General features: G+C 57.8%; 1 protein-coding gene across 1 annotated transcript in view; it reads left to right on the top strand.

Moving 5' to 3' along the window:
• Nucleotides 1-1,822: 1,822 nt before the first annotated feature.
• The window catches only part of THRA (thyroid hormone receptor alpha), a 31,132-nt gene continuing 20,198 nt past the window's right edge, over nt 1,823-12,756 (top strand). Inside the window, exon 1 of the mRNA XM_008012807.3 lies at nt 1,823-2,028. The gene's annotated coding sequence lies outside the window, so the exon portion shown is untranslated. The remainder of the gene's footprint in view (nt 2,029-12,756) is intronic.

Below are 12,756 nucleotides of genomic sequence, written 5' to 3'. Positions count from 1 at the left end.
AGTGGGATTCCCTCCCAGCTCCTTGAGCAGCCCAATCCCAAGGGACTAGTTCCATACAGGGTAGAGTACAGACCCTGAGCACTACACACTGCAGCCTTGCTCCCCAGGGTTCCGGCCAAAACTGATCACTGAGAAGGTGGCATCCACTGGCAGACAGCCACCCTCAGTGCACCTCATTCCGCTCACTGCACTGACTCTGCACGCTGCAGCCTCCTGCCTCACACTGCAGCTGTTGCTTGTCTCCTGTGAGCCCAGACTGAACACAAGTTCGCTTACTGCATGGAGGCTCCGCACACTGCAGCCTCAATTCCCCATTACAGCTGCCACTGCACACCACAGGCTCCCTTCACCCATGGCATGCCCTCAACACCACCACTGCACTCTGCACGCTATAGGTTTCATCCCAGTTGCTTTTCTCATCTCCATAGTTCCAGGGACCCCAAGAGAGGTAACCTCCCCTCCGTCAAGCATTACAAACTCCAGTACCCCCTGTGAAAGAAGTGGTTCCAACAGCACTGAGGATGCAAGTGGCTGAGACTAAGACATAAGCAAGGGCAACCCAACTTGGGTAAGCTGTGGGTCAGAATCCCACATTCACCAAGTGATTCTGCCCAGTATAAACTGGGCGATTAGCCGAGCAGCTCCCCGTAACACACACACACTCACATACACATATGCACCCCTCCCCAAGAGCAGACTGTGTAGCCAGAGCCCCACCCTGAGAGCCGTGGGAAGGCTGTGGCCCCCGCTGGTAAAACTGGGCTAATGACAGCAGGGGAACCGGCGGGGCCAGGGGGGTGCTGGGGTAATTAGGGCTCAGCCTGGCGCTAGGAGATCCTGAGATGAAAGGTGCTCTGGCGTCACTGGGTTGGTTTTATGTCCATGAATGCAGGTGTGTGGTGTGTGTATGTGTGTGCTGGGGGTGGGGCTGGCATGGTGGAGACCTCTCCTTTGGGTTGGGTTAGGGGGTCCATTTGTACGCAGCCCACCGTCTTCCTTAGGTTGACTCTGGTACCATTTGGATTTTCGTGGGAGCAAACATGGGGGGAAATACCACCACCGGGGAGCTAGGAATTGAGGGGGTATGGCAGCTCTTGTCCCCTCCCTAGTGCAGGAGAGGGAGCAGATTGTTGGGGAAATGGCTGGTGACAGAGAATAGAAAGAGCCTATATGGAGAAGGGTGACGTTGGAAAGGGGAGGCAGTGGATCGGTATTGATGTTAGAAATGAGAGGGGAGGGAGGTAACGGGGAATGAGCCCCCACAAGGATTAAAAACGTAAGATGATTGAAGTTAAAAGGACATCAGGGGTCACCTGCCCAGCCTTCGCACCTGAAGCTTGAGGAAGCTCTGCCCCCGACAGCAGTGGCGATTTGTCAAGGTCACACAGTGAGTTACTGGCGGAGAAGGGACCCGAACACCCAAACAAACTCTACACCTGCAAGCGTTTGGTGTTTAGACTTTCTCCCCGATGTATAAGGTGCAGGTGGCTAGTCGATACTTCCTCCTCCACCCCCACGGTGCACACCCGAAAACCCCCCAATTCTCCCGGCAAGCAAAGGCTATTTTTTAATGACATCTTTTCCAAAATATGTCACCAAGTACCCACTCCTGCGGGAGCCGCCCGGGCGGGGGAGGGCGAGTCAGAGCGGGGCGGGGCAGAAGCGGCCGAGGGGCGGCCGGGCCTCTGGCGGGGGTCCCGGGGCGCGGCAGGGGGCGGGGGGCGGGGGCGGGGGCGGGCGGCGGCGAAGCGGCCTGCAGGGAGCAGCCGCGAGCCGGCCGGGCGCGCCGAGCCCGAGCCCCAGCCGGAGCGGGGCGGGGGAGGGAGGAGCCAGAGCGGCCGCCGCCTCTGCCGGAGGAGCCGCGGGGCCGCCACACTCGCCCCCCGCCCCCCCCGCGCTCACTCGCACTCACACCCGGGCGCAGGAGGCGGGCGGCCCGGGCCCCACCGGCCCCCCATGGACGCCCCCAGCACGGGGCGCTGAGACCCCCGCGTCGCTGCCCAGCCCGGTCCAGCGCGCCACGCCGAGGTAAGGAGGAGGGAGCGAGGGCATTAATATGCAAATGCCTTGCGATTGATTATGCAAAGCCGCGGGGCTCAGTGGCCAGCTCCCAGGCGGGCTGGGGGCGCCCAGGGGGTGGCCGCTGCCAGCCTCAGCCTTTCCCGGCACCCCAGTGACCCTGTCACGAGCCCGGGAGCGTCAACTGACGCCCTGGGGAAGGGAGGTGTTGTAGGAGGTCGGTGGGCCCCGGGGTTCGCAGGCGGAGATGGCGTCCGAGCCTCCCCCTCGAGGGCCCGCCCGGCCTCTGTCCGGCCAGTCTGCTGCGCATTCCCGGGCCGGGCCCCGTTGCCGGCCGCCGGAGCTCCCCCCGCCCGCCGCGCCGCGGTTTGTTTACGGTGCGCCGGAGGCCTGCCCCCCCCAGCCCCCACCCCTAGCCTCTGAGGCCGAGTGGCCTTTGCAAAGCTGCCTCCAGCTGCGGAGGGCAGTATGAGTGCGGTGGCGGTGGTGGGCTTGCACGGGTCCTGGGAGAGGGAAGTTCCCCCCCTCGCTTCACCCGCCTCCCAGTTGAGCATGGCTGTCTGGTTGCAACACTCCTAATTGCAAAAACGCGGCTGTTGGGGGGAATGTGTGTGTGGAGGGGGTGTACTTGATGGTGCCTAGATGATTAGGAGAGTTGCTGGCTGGGGAGGACAGGGAGAAATGGACCTGTTTGTGTACCCCACCTTGTTTCCCTCCTCTTGCAACGTGTCTCTGGTGCCCCTTCTGCATGTGGGGCCCTCCCTTGTCCAGCGTGAAAGAAAGGCCTGGGGGATGACAGGGGCAATTGAAAGAACCACCGTTCCAGGGGTGGGGGTGGGGGACACAGAAGGAAAGACAGTGAGGTGGGAGCCTGCCCCTCAGTGCTGCCTTTGGCTCCAGGAGGGGGAGGGGATGAAGGGGGCTGTTGTCCAAAATGAGGGGGGGGAAGCAAAAGTGACATGCAGACACAGAGATATGTCCACACAGACAGCCACATGCACACCCAGGGACACCCAGGCGGACTCAAGGACAGGAGCTACTGGACACACCCACATGGGGACAAGGGAAGAGGCAGGTTGCTGCTGCACCGTGGAGCTCAGAGGGGTGGGATATACCCACGGGAGACCAAGAGCATGGGGACCGACCCATGCACATACCCACCCACACACAGGGTCACACGGAGATGCTGTCACACACTGGGGCAAGGAGGAGTTGCTGTCACCCACACATAAAAAGTCACTGTCACATGCATGCATGCACACAGAGCAATTGCACACAGCCGCACAATTACAAAAGACCCTGTCACTCACAGGCACACACGTGCTCGCATGAGCCCAGTCACACAGACATCATTGCTTGCCGTGACAGTCGCTATCACTCAGTCACATGCAAACACAGTTACACATGAACACATGTATACACAACTTAGCAACAAGTATTTTCCTGGACTCTTACTGTGGAACTCTGAGGTTCAGCAGGCAACAAAACCCTTGCTCCCAAGAATATTAAATTTGGCTGTATGAAAAGGTGTTCCTGCGTAATGGTGCAAAGCCTGCATTCCTAATGACATGTTCTTGGTCTCTATCGCTTGAGATACCACCCTACTAGACAGTGAGCTCTTAGAGACCTGGGAGAATCACTTAAAGAGCTCTGGATGCCACCCAGAGCCTAGCACAAGGGCTGCTCTGTAAATACTTGTGAGTTGATTGACTGTGGAACCTGCAGACACAGGTGCACTCATTTGCACATGGTCCCCTGAACTAAGGTACAGAACGAGTTCATGAGGCCCAGGTCCCCACAGTTGCAGGTCCACACCAACAGTCGTGTCCACACAACCCCAGATGCACACAACTGGAGCCTGTGCAGCCAAGCACACACTTAGATGCACACAATCACAGACTTTTCCCCTTCAGCTTCCTCCTCCCTTTTTTCTCTAGGCTCAGCCACTGTGCGGGAATGGGCTTTTTTTTTTTCTTTTTTTTCTTTCTTTCTTTTAGAGGGACAGAGAAACAAGAGCAAAGACAGTGGGTTCAGGGGGGTTCCAGAGGGCCGAGTCATGGGCTCAAAGCAGTATCCAGTGACTTCTAGAAACTGGGATTCTCTTGACTGCTGGGGGAGGGGAGAGCTGCTCTTCTCCCTACCCTAAAAGCTCTGGGGTGTCTAACTGCCCCTGCTCTGAGTCATTTGCCTGGGCCTTTCCTGGGAACAGTCAGTCACCCCCAGCTGAGTTCCTGTGTCCCACCTTGAGTCTGGCCCTTTTTCCCACCTGGACCCTCCTGTCCAAACTTGGAAGCTTTCCTTAAGAGGCCATCGGCTAGTGAGTGTCTGTATGAGTGATGTGTATTTTTGACTTGGAATTTCTCTCTAACGCTGTCTCTCTTTCTGTTGTTCTGTCTTGCAGTGTCTGATTCTCCCTCCCTCTCTCCTTTTTTCTCTGCCAGTCTGTAACTCTCTCTCACCCTGTCGCTACCCCCCGTCTACCCCTGTCCTTGTCTCAGAGCTGGGGACTGGCAGCAATGTTCTTCATACTTTTCCAGTTGTTAATACCCAAGCTCCGCCCCTCGGCCCCCCCTGAGCAGCCTCTGGGGTCAGCTTGAGGTTGGGGTGGGGGGCGGGGGGCTCAGCTGGCTGCTCAGGACTTCCTGCACTTCCTTAGTGCTGCAGCTGTGGCCAGCAAGTTTTAGGGGCTGGGAATGGGGGAAGAGAGGGGGGGTCAGCCACTGCCCATGCCGACCCCTCGGGCCTGCATGTCTGGAGACACCAGTTCTGTGGGCACCCTCAGGGTGCAGGCTGCAGCCAGCTAGCAGCTCTTAAGCAAGCCCCCAACACTGGCCCAAGCTGGAAAAGAACCGCCCCCATGGGCAGTGGGGGAGCTGGCAGGACCCTGCTGAGTTGGGTCCACTGCAGGGCTCACAATGGCCTTTCTCCACACCCCTGGCAGCTGAGGCCCACCTCAGAGATACCCAACAGCTGTGTCCTCTTTGCCCAGCCTCAGGGCCTGGTTCTGAGGGCACAGCTGCCCAGACTAAGTGTGTGCTAAGCGAGGCCCTCCCACCCATGAGTGCAGGTTCCAGCCTAGAAGGGGTACCTCTTCCGGAGAGGGAATTTGAGGAGGGGGAACTGGGGTAGGACACACAGAGCCCAGGGGCACCAAGCACTTCTCACCATGCCCCCCTCTAGCCTTGGCCTATTTGGAGGTGGAGGCACCCACAGGGCAGCTACAGAGGGGAAGGACTGAGGCTTGCTCTCAGGGAACATACAGCTGGATGAAAGAACAAGGCATTGGGCTGGGCACAGTGGCTCACACCTGTAATCCCAGCACACTGGGAGGCCAAGGCAGGCGGATCACCTGAGGTCAGGAGTTCAAGACCAGCCTGACCAAGATGGTGAAAACCCCATCTCTACTAAAAATACAAAATTAGTTGGGCATGGTGGTGGGCTCCTGTAATCCCAGCTACTCAGGAGACTGAGGCAGGAGAATTGCTTGAACCCGGGAGGTGGAGGTTGCAGTGAGCTGAGATTGTACCACCGTACTACAGCCTGGGCAACAGAGTGAGACTCCGTCTCAAAAAAAAAAAAAAAAGAAAAGAAAAAAGAAAGAACAAGGCATTATTTCTCAAGCAGGTGATATGCCATCACAGCTAAGAGCAGGGATGATGATGACGATGATGATGGTCATGATTGACCTGGACTGCCTGGGTCTGAATCCCAGCTCTGTCACTCGCTGGTTGTGTGACTTTGAGCAAGTGATATAACTTCCCCGTTGCCTTATCTGTAAATTGGGGATGATCATATCTACCTCATTTAGCTTTTTTGAGGAAAAAATGTTTTTAAAAGTGCCTAGTTCATAACAAACTGTATATGTGAGCAATTGTGATGGATGAAGGAAGCTGTGGGCCTGGGGTCTCCCAGATTTCTTACAGTAGCTTGGTGGAGAATTGGATCTCCTAGACATCAGTGAGACTGGGGCCTGGGGCAGTGGGTCTCCAATTTCCAGCCTTCTCACCCTCATGTAATCTTTTCCTCCCAGACAAATTTTTGCAACCTGGAATGAGTGTATGGGAAAGAGCCCAAGGCAGGCCCCTCTGCCCCACCTTCCTTTCACCCTCGCCCTTCAGCTGACAAGGAGCACTTGGCCCCTCAGCCTGGGACACGCCCCACCAGCTAGGGGCACCTGCATAAATCTCTGGGCATCACTGCATCTCTGTTCAGAGTCTGAGCTCTGGGGGTGGGAGAGAGAGAACAGGGAAAGCTGTCCCCTCTCTTTCTCATGTGTGGACTCGAAGAGGAGGCAGTGCCCTTCCTCCCTCCTGGGAGCCCAGCATTGGTCAACCAGGACCCAGCCGTGGCTGATAGGCGCCAGATTCCCCTCCACCCCCATGGAGTGGTACTTAGTGTGAAAGGTGGTGGCAGAGAGAAACTGAGGCACTGAGTAAGGACCAGTGTGGTGGGCACAGCACTTTGAGATGCAGCATCTGTCCTAGGTTGCCTCTTTCCCTTTGTGAGTCTGGTGATCAGGATCCCCCATCCAAACCCCTTTTATTTAGCCCTGCCCTTCAAGGTGAAGCAAGGACAATGGGAGGATACCCTGTAGGGGTGACGGGAAGCCTTTGGAGTGGGAACCAATCTCAACTCTAGTTCTCGGCCGGGTGCAGTGGCTCATGCCTGTAATCCCAATATTTTGGGAGACCAAGGCAGGAGGATCACTTGAGGCCAGTAGTTCATGATCAGCCTGATCAACATAGTGAGACCCCCATCTCTAAAAAAACTTAAAAATTAGCCAGGCGTGGTGGCGCATGCCTGTGTTACCAGCTACTTGGGAGGCTGAGGCCGGAGGATCACTTAAGCCTGGAAGGTTGAGGCTGCGGTGAGCTGTGATTGTGCCACTGAACTCTAGCCTGAACAACAGAGTGAGACCCCCCCCACACACATATCCTCTCAAAAAAAAACCCAACTTTAGTTCTCATTGCTGCAAAGGTGTCTAGGGGACTTTGGAGAACTTCTGTGTCTCTTGGGGAGGGAGGCAAGCATGACCATGGTGGGAATATCACTGACTGGGAGTTGGGAGGCCTGGCTTTTGACGTTCACTAGTTGTATGACTTTGGGCCTAGGTTTTCATTATCTAGAGACAATGGTTCCTGTCTCACTCAGGGTGAGAGCAAATAACACAAGGTGGGATGACCCCTGTGTTCAATCCATGTTGCATCCTGGCATGGTGAGCAATGCCTGTGGATTCTCCTTTCTTCCCAGAGCCTGGCACATGCCAGGGTGGGGCATACATATGCTGCCTGGAACCAGAGACAGTTCTCAGTCTCTCACTGAAGCATCTGGGGCTGGTGTGTGGTGGGGGCACATGTGGCTGCACCTTAGTGTCATTTGGCAGGCCAAAGCTGGGGTCATAGGGACCTCACTCTGGTGTGCCATTGTGTGAGTGGTCCAGAGGGAGGGTCAGAAGTTTGCTTGGTAGACAAGGGAAGCAAGATGGGTGTTACTGGTGCGCAGGAAATACTATCCTTGCTTCCCTGTTTTGGGGGTGGGCGTTAAAGGTTGGTACCAAAGGCACAGCCATGCCCCTCAGCAGTGGCCAAGAGCAGAATGATTGAACCAAGCCCCTGGCCCACCTCCTCCTCCTTCTCTCTTCCTCTTCTAAGGAAGAGATCTGCTCTTGGCTCCCAGAGCCCCAGCTGCCTGTTTCTTTTTCTCTTTTACCAGGCAAGGGGGTGGGGGAACAGGGGAACCAAGGCTTTGGTGTCTTTCGGCATTTTTGTACACATCAGTGAGTGGGTGTGTTGTGCACGCATCCATGTGAGAGTGTTTTTGTGCATGTGTGGGCTGGGGAGGGCTCTGAATATCTCCTGGAACGGTACCCAGAGCCCTGTGGCTCTGCGCATGCGGGGTGAGTGTGTGTGTCTGCACGTGTCCGTGTGTGTGCCGGAGACTCAGCTGCATTCACGCGCGCACTCTCTCCCTCCCTCTCCCTCTCTCTCTCTCCCCCTCCCTCTCTCTCTCCCTCCCTCCCTCCCTCCCTTCCTCTTCCCTGTCCCTCTCTTTCCCCCTCCCCCCTCTCTCCCTCCTTCTCTCCCTCCCTCTCTCTCTCACACACACACACTCAATCTTTCTCTCTTCCCTCCCCCTTCCTCCCTCCTTCCTATTCCCTCCCTCCTCGATTTCTCTCCCTGTCTCTCTATCTCTGTCTCTGTCTCTCTCTCTCTGTCTCTGCCAGTTCTGCTTGGGTAGGGGCTAGCTCCTGCCTCTGGGGTGCCTGGGAGAACATCCCTGCCTTTCTTGCCCTCTCCACCATTCCCTCCCCTCCTGGGCCATGCTCCTCAAGGCTTGCAGGCAACTTCCTCTACTGCCTTAGACGAGGGAGTGAGGAGGGAGGACCCCAAGCCTTGTGCCCATGGTGCCATCTGCAGCAAGTGCCTTGGCCCCGTGACATTCATGCCTCCAGCATTCAGCTGCCCCAGCTCCCAGCTCCAATTACCCACTGGCTGCTGGGGGAGGGTGGGGAGAATGTGCCTTGCCCAGCTTGGGGGTGCTCCTGCTTCTGCTTTCTTGGCTACTTGGATCTCCTGCCTCCGCTCCTGAGGGGAATTGGGCTGGGGGGCGTGAAGTTCTGTGGGCTGATAAGGAGGGGCTGAGTTCTCCAGTATGGGTGTGGGCGTGACCACCCACCAGTGGTCATGGGGGATGGATGTGACCTGGGAGGAGACCTCCAGACCTGGGCACCCACCTTGATGCCTGGCTGGAGCTGGTCCAGGCAGGAGGAGGGAGAGGAGAGCAGCAGGTGGGTGAGGCTGTGGGGGAGCCGGGTGGGAAGCACAGTCTTTGATGTTAATACTGGGCATCTGGCCCAAGTCAAGGCTGCTGTTTATGTCTTTCTGTCTCTGACCTGCAGGGGGGGTTTCCTGTTATATTCTTTTGGGGTGGGGTGGGGAGGATCCTTTGTTTAAGTAACCAATCTCCCCCTTATGAGGATCCCCACCCCATCTCCCATTCTCTAGCCTGTAAGGTCCCACAGTGGCTAGGTGATGAGTCACTGCCCCCCAGCTCCAGACCTGTCTCCTGGGGGCCCAGTGAGAGCTCACCAAGGGGTGCTGCCTCCCCTCCTCCCGTCTCCCCCATGCCTGCCAGGCTGGGGCCCTGAGTCTGTGTGTACTCCTCTGCCACATCACACCTGCCAAATAGTACCTTCCTTCCCGCCTTCACTCCTCCTCTCCTTCCTGGCACTAGGATAACAGAGAGTTGGGTGGGGCAGCCCTGCTCAATCCATACCTGAGAACAGAACAGGGGGTATGGGAAAGGAGAGGGAGTCTCAGTCCTAGAGAGGCCTCTGCCCCTCATCGTGGGGGCACATGTCGCTGCTGCAGCACTGCCACCACCACAGACTCCCAGGGACCCTTGGTGTGGGTGGCTGCCCGTGGTGCCCATGTTGGCATGGGGGGCAGTGCTACCCACAGATGTCTGTGCCCATGCATGCCCATTTATGTGTCTGGGCCACAGCGGCCACCCTGGCCCCTCAGCATCGCTGTTCCTGGCTCCCATGGTGGGAGGCTGGGTGATCAGGAGTGGGTGGTGGGGGAGGGATCTCCCCCCACCCTAGCAGCAGGCAGAGGGGAAGGGGAGAGGGAGGTGTGAACCTACCCACAGCACTATTAATAGCCCACATGCCAGGCCACCAACAACCAGCTGTCACCGTGGAAACCATTCCTACGCCCCCCTCCCCCCAGCCTGCATGGGGTGGGACTTAGGGTACGAAGCCCCCCCACCCATCTTTCTTTGTTACCTTTCTCTCTTTGTCTCCCCTCCTTCATGTGTCTCTCCTCCCTTTATCTGTCCTCCTTTCTACCTCATCCCTTTTCCCCATCCCCCATCTCTGGCTCCCCTTTCTTCCTCTCCCTCTATTGCCTTGTCACCCCTAGCTCTACCCCAGCCCTGTCCCATTTCTTTGTTCTTCCCCCTCCTCCCTTCTTCCCTCTTTCCCCCATCAGCCTTTTTACCCCTCCTCTCGTCTTTCTACCCTTTTCTAAGCCACCCTGCATGTACTGTCCCTGTAGCTGGCAAGGAGGGCTGGGCTTTCTTCAGAGCACTAAGGACAAAGTTCAGGGGCCCCAGAAAGGTGGGGCCAAAGCCCAGAGCAGATACGCAGGAGGGTTAATGCGGATAGTGTTGGGGTTAGATCCTGGGGACAGAAACTCCCCTCTGGCAGCTCCAGGAGTCCTTTGGGGGTGTCCTCAGATCCACAGGACTGCAGAGTGGGACGGCCCGGCAGTGGGAACCTGGCGGGGCGCCTGTGGATGCCGCATTGGCCCTGTGTCCCTGTCCCCCCATGGCAGAAGCACTTAAGCTTAATGAAATGCTTCCCCCTCCGCGGGCACTTTGCCTACACTGCCACCCAGCAGCTCTCATCTCACAAGGAGGGTGTGGGTGGCCAGGCCAGCCGACAGGTGGGTCTTGCTGTCCTGCTGTCCAGCCTGGGCACAGAACCCCATAGCTCCGCCCCCTCAGCCTCCTTGGGGTGGGGCCTCCCTCACCTCTGCAGAGGAGGTGCCGGGAAGGAGTTTGAGGAGTTAAGCTGGACTCTGGAGGAGGGGAGAGAGGCTGCCCTTCATTGTGGGTACCCCTGCCCCATGCCCCTTACCCGCTGACCTTTTTCTGCCCACTGCTAACACAGCCTCACGTGGTGTGTGTCTCCCCGATGTGTGTCTTCCCGCATGCTGGGCCCTCTGCCTTGCCTCTGTATCACCCCAAAGGCCCAAGTGTGTCCCTGGAGAGATGCCAAGGAGTCCCCAGGGGTTCCAGCCTCTTGCTGGGTACCCAGTGAGGGTGCCCGAGGCAGCAAGGACAGCACCTTGCTCCTCTGCCCACTACCAGGGGCTGACTGTAGCCTGGGCCGCACTGACCAGCACCAGGGCACCATTCAGTTCCACAGAGGGGTGGGGCAGAAAGCAAGCCCGCCCCTCCCCCCAGCGGGCACGTGCAGGCCCTTGGCAGTACGCAGACACATTTGGAGTTAAGGCTGGGCAGGAGAGAGGGAAGGGGAAATAAACATGGTGGCTTAGGTTGGCACTGCCCCAGTTCTGCAATGTAGCAACTGGTAAGTGGCAGGGGCCTGGGGGAGGGGGCCCTCAGGAGCCCTGGCCTGGAGCAGGAGCTGCCCATGCCATGTGGTTGCTGCTGGTGTTCCCTGCCCAGCCCAGCCCACAGCAGCCAATGCTCATTCCTGCACACACTGGTCCTCCTTGGCTACCCCCAGGGCCTGCTACCCGGGGCTGCCCCTCTCTCAGCATGCCCACTCCTGTGCCTGCCTCCTCCCCTCCCCGGGGGCGCTTGGGCCTCCGGCTGGCGAGTGGATTTTTCCAGCTTCTGTAAACAAGTGGTGGCAGTGTGCCAGGCGGGCAGGAGACAGGCGGGGGCAGCACCACAGCCAGGGTGTGCCAAGCACCGAGGCACAGCCTGGGGGGGAGACAGAGACACCCAGACCCAGAGAGAGAGAGACATTCAGACACAGACAGACAGACAGACATATGCAGGCAGCCTCGCTGGATGTGGAGTCAGAAGATCGTCCTCTATTGTCCAGCCCAACCCCTGCAGCGGCCCTCGCCCCCTGCCCCTCACTGTCTGGCTGAGAGCATTAGGCTCCAGTGCCCAGCCCCTGGGCTTCCCCACCCACTCCTTCTCCTCCCCAACCTCCACCCCTTAGGGCTGGCTACGCCATTATAAATTTATAACAGGAATTTCTCCACAAGCCAAGAAAAACTTGACCTACTTTCTTGATGGCTCCCTGGGCTAAGGCTCCCTGCTCACGCCCCCCCACCCCAGTCTCCTGTCCAGCCCCCCGTGCCCAGTCCTGGTCTGGGGTGGGTATCAGAGGCAGAACAGACCACTTTTCTGTGCAATGCCCATGCTGTCCACACCACCGGCTTGCCTGGGTGCAGAGGCCCCATCGTGCTGCTGGCCCTGCCCAATCTGCTGACTTATCTCCCCGCCTCTCTTCCCACCCTGGCTCCTTATCAGCTCCTGGGGTTGGGGCCAGGGGGCCTAGGGGTGAGGTCTCATATGCAGCAGCCACGTGACAGAGGTTGAGGTCATATGTCAGGGAGCTGTACCCTTTGTCCCCCTCCTACCTGCCACACCTGCCTGTATGCACACAGACAGTAAGCCACAGGTCTGCAGCCCAGGGTCAGAGGTGCAATGCCGTGGGACGTGGGAATGGTGGGCCCAGCTTGGCACTGCCCTGGACTCCAGGTAGCAGAACAAGGCTAGCATTTGGGCCAGGCCATGAGGCTTATCTGACAGCCACCTGCTTACTAGCTGTGTGAACTTGAGTGAATGATCAAACTGTCTGAGACTCAGTTTCCTCATCTGTGAAGTTCTCCTTCCCACTCTGGAGGGCACAGATTATCTCTGCAGTTAACATGTGTTAGTTTCCTTTCCTTTCTCCCTTGCCATCCTGGTTGATAGCAGCTCAGCTAAACCAACTGAGAAGTCTGGTCCTCGGCCTGGGAAGTGGGATTCAAGAGCTTGTGTGGGAAGCTCTGGAGTCCCTGAGGGGCCAGAGCTGGGGATCAGAACTTGGCCGGCAGCATGGCAGGTCAGTTCCCCACAGTTTTCAACATTTCTCTCTATTAAGGCACAAAGATGGGCATTCACGCTCACTGCGTGCCACTCTATGTCCCACCCTGCCTGTGCTGAAAACTGCTTGCCTCTGGTCCCCTCTTGGCCCTATAATACAGA

This window comes from Chlorocebus sabaeus, chromosome 16, assembly GCF_047675955.1.
Source record: "Chlorocebus sabaeus isolate Y175 chromosome 16, mChlSab1.0.hap1, whole genome shotgun sequence".
NCBI classification, from domain to species: domain Eukaryota; kingdom Metazoa; phylum Chordata; class Mammalia; order Primates; family Cercopithecidae; genus Chlorocebus; species Chlorocebus sabaeus.
Note: the sequence above shows the minus strand (reverse complement) of the source record. Positions and strands in the feature narration are given on the sequence as shown.